The 8,918-nt window shown below is 52.1% G+C and overlaps 1 long non-coding RNA gene across 2 annotated transcripts in view; it reads left to right on the top strand.

Annotated features, from left to right (window-relative positions):
• LOC103221443 (uncharacterized) overlaps positions 1-1,338 on the top strand; it is a 36,910-nt gene extending 35,572 nt beyond the window's left edge. For both annotated transcript variants that reach the window (XR_493024.3, XR_012089178.1), the window contains exon 4: positions 555-1,338. This is a non-coding gene — a long non-coding RNA (uncharacterized lncRNA). The remainder of the gene's footprint in view (positions 1-554) is intronic.
• The last annotated feature ends 7,580 nt before the right edge of the window (positions 1,339-8,918 follow it).

The following is an 8,918-nucleotide window of genomic DNA, read 5'->3' as shown; positions in this document are numbered from 1 at the left end:
AAATGTAAATGAGATAACCTGGCTCAGAGCAGGCCCTGAGCTGACATTACTATGGGGAGACCTTCCCAATATCCTCTCACTTGATGGTGGGCTTGCCTAAGAGAGCTGCCCTAGGGAGATAAGAAGCCCTCATTCTGGACCTTACCTGACTGACCATGTGCTTCCCCTGTTTTTCTTTGATTTCTGGGGTCCAGCCCCAGCCAAGGTGGAGGATACAGGCTGAGAGGCATGGCAGGGTATAGGGATGGGTGGTTGGGTGCTCCTTTGGACTAGACTGGGGGTGGGGCTAGGGAAGGGCTGGCTACCTGCCCTGCCCCTACCTGGCTGGCACAATAGGTAACTGAGTGCTGACTTTTATCCCTGGGAAAGGAGGAGTCAGGCAGTGTCTCTCTGTCCAGGCAAATGGGATGCAAGGGTCAGGAGCATGGGTGGAGGGGGCTTCTAGGAATATTCTTGGAAGAAGACCTGGGAACAGGCACTACTGACAGGAGCTACTGCCTGGGCCTACCAGCCTCTACCCCAACTCAACAAATATCCTTGTCCTTCTTTCTCAGAGTCTGTATCCACCAGCTACTCTTCCAGATTCATGAGGCAAAGCCTGCCTGCTCACCTGGATGGCCCCAAGCACCTCTTCAACCTGCTGCCACCGTCCTGCCTCGCTGCCCTTCTCAGCTCATCCAGCAGGGTCTCCAAGTCATGGAAAAAGAAGCGTGTATACACACGTGCTCATATACACATGCCCACAGCTGCATAAGCACACCCAGAAACACCATCGCAGACATGTTCTCACAAGCACATGCACACAACACACTCACTACCCCTCACTTGTATACACATGAATACACACACACACTCATGCGCACTCACAGTCTTACACACACACACACACACACAGAGTTATAATCACTGCTGTTGGATGAATTGTGCCCCCCACCCCCGTGCTAAAAAGATATGTTAGAGTCCTAACCTCCAGTACCTGGGGATGTGACCGTAGTTGGAAATAGAGTGTTTGTAGATGTAATCAAATTAAGATGAGCTCTTACTGGATTAGAGTGGGACCTAAATCCAGTGACTGGTGTCCTTATAAGGAGAAAAAGATTTGAAAACAGAGACATGGAGACACAGAGCGGAAGGCCATGTGATGATGGAGTCAGAGATTGGAGTGATGCAGCTGCAAGCCAAGAAATACCGAGGTGCTGGAAGCCCCCAGAAATAAGGAGAGAGGCATGGAACAATCTCCATCAGAGCCTCCGGAAGAAACAGACTCTGCCAACACCTTGATTGCAGACTTTTGGCCCCCTTCACTGTGCGAGAATACATTTCTATTGTTTTAAACTACTGAGTCACCAAGTCTGTGGTACTGTGTTATGGCAGCCCCAGCAACAAATCCAATCACACACACACACACACACACACACACACACACACACACACACACACACACACGGCTGGCTCCAGGCTCAGTGATGAGCTCAGAGGAGTTCCCCTCGGGAGCTGCTCTTTCTCTGTCATCTTTCCTTTGTGGTTGGTTCAGTGAATCCACAAAAGCTCATGACCCAGAGCAGTTCAGTCATTTTTAATTCCTCTTCCCTGGAGTTCTTAACCATGCGTTGCCCTCAAAATCTGCTCTCAAGATTTGGGTTGTCATATTTAGGAGCACCAGAAAACATACAGGAATACTGTGTCTGCTTGCATCGTATTAGTTAAAAACTGGAAATAACCTAAATGTCCCAGAATAGGTACATAAACGATGGCATATCCACTTAATGGAATACTACACAGCAATACAAAAGGAAAACCTGGTGTTACTTGAGCAACATGGATGAACTTCACAGACATAATACTGCACAGCACGGGGCAGACACAAAAGAGTGAATACACTGCGATTCCATTTACATGAGATTCACCAACAGGCAAAGCAGATCTATGGGGACAGAAGTCAGAATAGTGGTGACCTCTGGAAGGTGGAATTGACTGGGAGGGGCTATAGGGAGCCTCCTGGGGTGCTGAAAACATTCTGTGCTTGTACCGGGTGGTGGTTATGTGGGTATTATATAAAATTCACCAAGCTGCACCCTTACGATTTGTACAATTTGATGCACAAATCTGACATCTCAGTAAGAAGTAAAATTTACAAAGTACCAAAGAAGTGAATGACCAGAAGCCACCAGACTGTTTTCTGGGGGCATTTATAGCTAGAGTCTGGACCCTGTAGGCCACAGAAAGGCTTGGTCCCTGGGACAGCCATGTGTGGTGTCATCGTTCAGTGCATGTGGGAGGGAATTCCACTCTTCAGTTGTGACGGGGCTGGAGACACACACACACACACACACACACACACACACACACGTATACCTCTTGGCAGCTTCCCGTCCTCATTCGCAGTTGCAGGTTTGAGCAGGTATATCCCCCAGGTCCCCTGAAGCCAGTCTCTGAAGCTGTCGAGGGTCCCCCAGGTCGACAGACCAGTGGCCTGGGGCGGGTAGCTAGTGAGAAGGACCTTCCTCCCTCTTCGTCCATAGCTCTACAGTGAACTGGCCTGGGGTGGGTGGCTGCAGGGCTTGCCTTAACCCCTGCTGCACTGGTGTCCTCAGGCCTGGGGCCTCTTGTATGACTGACTTTCCATAATATTTGTTGACTCTAAATGTCCAGCCTGGGGCTGCCTGGGAAGGCCAGGATGTCAAGACAGCCAGACCATTAAGACATTAGTCTTTGGGAGAGGAATGGGAGGTGCACGAGATCCCACTGCAATTGACTTCTCCAAAGAAAGCCTAAATGCAGTGATTTCTTCCACAAGAAAACTCCAAATGAAAAAGAATAGCTACGTTTACTCAGGTTTTGTGATCTGACTGGCATGAACCAAACATCTTTGAGGTGTGTGGCAGTGTTGCCATTACACAGACAAGAAAACAGAGGCTCTGAGATATTGAGTAAAACCCCCAGGGTCACACAAGAAACTCAAGAGAGGACAAGTGGCATGATCATTCCTTCCAACTGGGGCTCCCTGAGGACGAGGCTGCGTCTCCCCTCAGACTGGGGCTCCCTGAGTCTGGACTGTGTCTCCCCTCAGTCTGAGCCCTGTCTAGGAGGGGCTTAGAGGAGAAGCTGGCCTTGAACCTGCCTTCTTTTGCATCCACACTGGTCTTCTAGAGGGTCTGGAAGGGGCTGCTGACTTGGCCACCCCTGCTCTTTCTCACCCTGGCTGTCGCCCCTGGTTCTAGCCCAGGGCTCTGCCTACAGGAATGCCATAGTGTGGGGCCATGGTTCTGAGGGTCAAGAGGGAAGTGGGGGAGGGTATGCAACAGAGGAAGCTGTCCCTTGGTGGCTGTGCTGAGGTCAGTGGGAGGTCCCCATATCTTCCCTCCCTTCCTGACCTGGGCCACTGGGGGTCAGGACCACCCAGCCGATCCATGCCAGAGCCACACTGAGCAGAGGGCTGGCTGGACCCTGCCCTTCCCAGGAGGAGCAGCTGGGAGAAGGGCTCTATTTGTGGAGGGGGCAGGGTGGAGGGCGGCCTCCTGCAATGTCCAGGAGTAGGTGCTCCTTACTCTGCCCATGCCTCGCCAGCAAGAGCTGATCATGTGATGGGGGCCAGGTGGCAGGTGTAATAGGAGACGACATCCTCCTCGGCCTGCCCTTTGCCTATATTAAGTTCCATGCCCTGGCATTCCCCTGCCCCTGCCCCCAGGACTTTCCCTCCTCCCTCAACGGATCCAACACTGCAGATAAAGGAACCATCCGTCCTTCCCAGCCCCACTGTCTGAGGAAAGGGGCAGGGGCCTGATGAGGTCACAGCCCATGGGTGGTGGAGCAAATGCAGTAAATTTAGGCTTTGGGTGCTATTGAGCTGCAGAGGTAAGTGCCTGGGAGGGCCTTGGCAACCCTCAGACTCAGTCCACCTCCCACAGCCACCCACACATCACCTAGGTGCTCACAAGGGCACACGAAGAATGTACTCACCAGCAGCTGAGACACAGGTTTACACTCTTTTAATTTTTATTTTTTAGAGACAGGGTCTCACTCTGTCACCCAGGCTGGAGTGCAGTGGCACAGTCTTAGCTCACTTGTAGGCTTGACCTTCTGGACTCAAGTGATCCTCTGGCCTCAGCCTCCTGAGTGGCTGAGAACATAGTCATGTGTCATCATGCCTGGCTAATTTAACAATTTTTTTTTTTTTGTAGAGAAAGGGGTCTTACTATGTTGCCCAGGCTGGTCTTGAACTCCTGAACTCAAGAGGTCATCCTGCCTTGCCCACCCAAAGTGCTGGGATTACAAGTGTAAGCCACTGCACCTGGCGTAGGTTTACATTCTTACAGGCCAATCCATATATACCCATACACCCAGGAGCCCCCAGGAGTCCATTATTACCGTGATAACCTTATTCAGGAACTCATGTGTACACACCTCGCTATGTGTGCAGACATTCATGCATGCTTGCACACTCATGTGCTCACATGCATGCCACCCACTCCTGTTGGCATTTTTCCTAAGCCCCCGAGTCTATGGCAGAAGCATGTAGTCTGGGAGCTATAGGGCATTTGCACCGCATTAAAGGGCTCAGTCCCTGTCCCCCTCAATGGAACTCACCACCCCAGGAGCCCCAGGAAGCCCTGCCTTTTCTCCAGGGTGAGGGCAGGGGCATAGACAGGGTTTATTAATAAACCTGTTCCTGACTGGAAAGGCCTATGTAGAAGCCCCAATCTCAAGCCAATCAGAGCAGAGCTTTCCAGGAATGTCACCCCGAGCAAGCCTTCCTCTGACTCCAGGATTATTTCTCACCCCTGACTTCATCCCCTTGGTGTGTGTGGCTCCTGCCAGGCTCCACTGGCTCTGCCCGGCAGGCCTGCTGTCACCTGGCAGCTGACATCTACCCTGGCCACTGCCCAGAGAAGGTCACACAGCGCATGGGTGGTGGGGCCAGGATTAGAACTGCATTTGCTGTCACTCAGTCTTGCTCCACCCCACTCCTCCAAACAGAGCACAGCTGAGCCTGCTGTGTTGGGAGTGCAGCATGCCCTCTGCCTTAATACCCACCCATGGCATCATGACACTGCCCTCCCTCTGAGTGGGGAGGAAGCTGAGAGCCACTGGCCCTGAAGGCAGAGAGCCTGAGCCAATCGGGTTTCTGGTACTTACTGGCCTTATGACCTTGCACAGGCAGGATTTGACTTGCTTGTGGTTCAGTGTCATCCTTTGTAAAATGAGGATACCACCTGAAGGTAGCTGTGAGGATTAAGAATGTGTGAGGTTGGTGTCTGCTGTTAAGGATTGTACAGGATGGTAAAGTAAAAGGTGTCTATGTTCTTGCCTTTATTGCTAATTCCATTCTCACCTTCATCACCAACACCACCTAACACCTCCACTGTCACACCATCATCGCTACTTCCTCCAGCACTGACATAGCTACCACTGCCACCAGCACCACCAGACCACTCCCTCCTCTGTTGCTATTTCCATCACAACCACCATGGTGCTATCACCCATCATCCAGTAACACTTATTCAACACCTACTATGTTCCGGTCATGTGGGTGACCCTTTGCGGGTAGTCCTGCTCCAGGGCCCCACACTGTTGGGCATGGTCTGTATCTCTCACATCCTTTAAGTCCTGCCACACATCTCATCTCCACCAGGAACCCTTCCCTAATCCACCCTGCGCTACTCCAGTTACTCCCAGACACCGTGGCTCAGCTTCACCTGTACCCTCACTGGTTGCTGTGTGTGTGCCTCTGTGCACACCCATGCTACTTAAACTACTCTTCGAAGTCAGTCATCACCCAGATCTCCTACACACAGCACAGTGGCTCTGGGTTCCAATCCTGGCTCTGACATCTGACCTTGGACAAGTCACCATACCTCTTTGTGCCTCAGTCTTCTCAGCTGTAAACTGGACTGAATAATACCATGTCTTACAGAATTGTAGTGAGGATTCTCTGAGATACTGTATTTACTATATAGCACTTAGACCAGAAGCATGCATACAGCAAGTGCTCAATAAACATTAGCTTTTGTTATTTTTATTATTATTATTATTAGTCCTTCCCACCATCCCCCACCCCCAACCAATGTCTGGCACAGGAGTTCACACTACCAATGAGAAAGAATTCACAGGAATGAATGCACTCTGACATTCCAATAGAAATACCTTAGGAAAGAGTGGAGCTTTTGGAAAACCGTCTTGTCCCCCTGTCTGCTCATCTGAGCTCTCTGGGTAAGAGGTGGTCTGTGGGTGGCAAGGACCATGCAGGGAAGTCAGAGCCAGACAGAGCTGAGTTTGAATGGTGACTTCACCAGCTGAGTAACCGTGGGCAAGTCATTGAACCACTTTGAGCCTCAGTTTCTCATCTGTAAAGTGGATCTCTGTGCAGGGTCACTATGAGGCCGTCCTCTCTGCTGGCTTCTCACGGATTTTGAATGCAAGCACCACAGATAGCTATGGTGGGACTCAGGACTGGCATACCCTTTGGGCCTCAACCTTCCCATGCACACAATGGACAATCCCAGCAGAATTTGCTTTTCAAGGCCAGTGGGGAAGATGCTGAGAGATGAGAAGTGCTCAGAAAATGAAAACGCCCTGGAAAAGTTCCAGAGAGCATGAATAATGATTAACCCAAGCCAGGCCCAGCTTGGCCTGACCTCAGAAAATCCACGAAAGCCTGAGCTGGGTTCCTGGGGCAGGGCTGAGGGCCAAGGGGAAGGACGGCCAGGGGACCCCCCAACCACAGACTCAGGGAGGCCACTCTGTACTCAGACTCCCACGTGCATCACGGCATCTTCATTGGAACAGGGAGGGCAGCTGGGACATGGTAGGAGGGAGTGGCCTGTGAGGCCTACGAGCTTTCCTGGGGTTCTTAATACACTGACATCCACACAGCTGCAGCCACCCAAAGATTCCCTCCACCCTCCTCCTATGGTGGTGCCCTGTCCATGAACCCCCAGGGAATAAACAGGGGTAAACAGGGGCAGCAGCCAGCCGACTGCTGTGTACTCCCGGCCCACACAATGTAAACTCTCAGGATGTATTTATGTTGTCTGGGCCTGGCCAGGGTCCTCTGCCCAGCTCAGAGGAGTCACGTGTGCAAGGCATCTGGATTCCTCTATGTGGTGGGTGGGGGAGGGCAGGAAAGGCAGAGAGTTCATGGGGGACAGGGATCAGAGATAGCTGGCGCTGGCGGCCAAAGGAAGAAGGCAAGAGCTGTAGGAATGGCAAAGGGGAAAGAGGGAGTGAGCGCTACTGTGCAGTGCTCAGACTGTCCTGTTCCTAGAACTGCAGGCCCTTTAGGAGGAGTTGGGCAAGTGGCAGGCAGCTTTCAGTGGCCCTGGAGACTGGATTCACATTTCCACGCTGCCCTGATTAGGAAGCAAGGCTCATCTCTACTCTCCTACCTCCTCCAGCCTGGGCAGGACTGCCAACCTGGCCCTGGCCACCCCGACTGGGAGGGACAGGAGGAACATAACCGTGTGATGAGCATGCGGCTGGGATCCGAACACGTCTCAGGAATGACACCCAGGGAAAGCTATTTTAATCTGGAAAGTCGCCTGCTCCTCCTGTCCGCCCAGAATGACTTGGCTTCTGCAGGAACCTGCAACACTGTGGCTGCCACCAGCCTGATGGAGTGCTCCAGCCCCTGCAGTCCCCGTGCCCTCAGTGTGGGCAACCCCCTCCTCAGAATGGGCCTCTCCACTCAGATTTGGAGCTCTCTGATGCCAGGTCTGTGTCTTCTCCCCCAGACTGAGGGCTGCCTCAGGGCAGAGGCTGTGTCTCCCATGGATTAGGGGCTCCTGGGGTATAAAGGTTGCATCTCCCCACTCAGATTGGGAGCTTCTCCGAACACACAGGTCTCCGGAGTCAGCTTCCTTGGGGAATTTGGGGGTGGGGCAGGTGCCAGGTGTCCTTTTCCCCACTTGCAAGCTGTGCTACAGAGGATGCCCTTGTGGATAAACTGGATCTCCCTCCCTCTGTGGCCACAAATGCTTCTGGCTGATGGGCTCATGTGGGGCCTAGGCTGAGCCTGGCACTGCCAGGCTGCCCTGCTGTTGACCACATGGCCCCCGATGGGAGGATTCACATGTCCCAGCACCAGCCAGCCACCTGCTGCCTCCTGCCTCCCAAAATAAGAAAGGGCTGGCCTTCTCCCGTTACCAGCACACGCCCCACTGCCCTTGTCCTTGGGACAGGGCTTTCAGTTTTACCTGCTCTGCTTCTTTGTGTGGGTGTTGAGGGTGTAGTGCCCCAGCTCTGCCTATCCCTAAAGCTGGTGACGACATGGCCAAACGGAGTTGCTCTGTTCCTAGGCTGGATGCAAAATGAGGAGGGGGCCCACTAACTTCAGTGTTCCTTCTAAGGAACCAATGTCCACTGGTCCTGTGAAGAGAGGCCCTGAACCCCAAATCCTTCCCTGCTCCCAGCACCCAACACAACCTGTGGCATGGAGTAGGGACTGAGGGTGTGGCTGTTGACCCAAGTAATTAACTACTGCTTCCTGAGGGCTGAGAAACTGAGGCTGAGAGTTTGAGAAGACACTCCTCCTCACACACACACACACACACACACACGCACACACACCTTTTCCATTCATTTTACAAATAATGATCCTTTTCTATTATTTTTATTTTTTACTCTTTGTAGAAATGGGGTCTTGCTATGTTGCCTAGGCTGATCTCAAACTCCTGGCTTCAAGTGATCCTCCTGCCTTGGCCTCCTAAGGTACTGGGATTACAGGCATAAGCTACTTTCCCAGGCTACAAAAACAACCATTTTTAACTGAGCACTTACTATGTCTGAGGTACTGTACTAGTGCACCCCATCCATTACTATGTTTAAACATCACAACAGTGAAGAGGATGGGGCCCAGAGAGGTTAAGTGACTTGCCTAAGGTCACACAGCAAAGAAATAGAATTGGTATTCAGACCTAGGT

Source organism: Chlorocebus sabaeus, chromosome 17 (assembly GCF_047675955.1).
Source record: "Chlorocebus sabaeus isolate Y175 chromosome 17, mChlSab1.0.hap1, whole genome shotgun sequence".
NCBI classification, from domain to species: Eukaryota; Metazoa; Chordata; class Mammalia; order Primates; family Cercopithecidae; genus Chlorocebus; species Chlorocebus sabaeus.
Note: the sequence above shows the minus strand (reverse complement) of the source record. Positions and strands in the feature narration are given on the sequence as shown.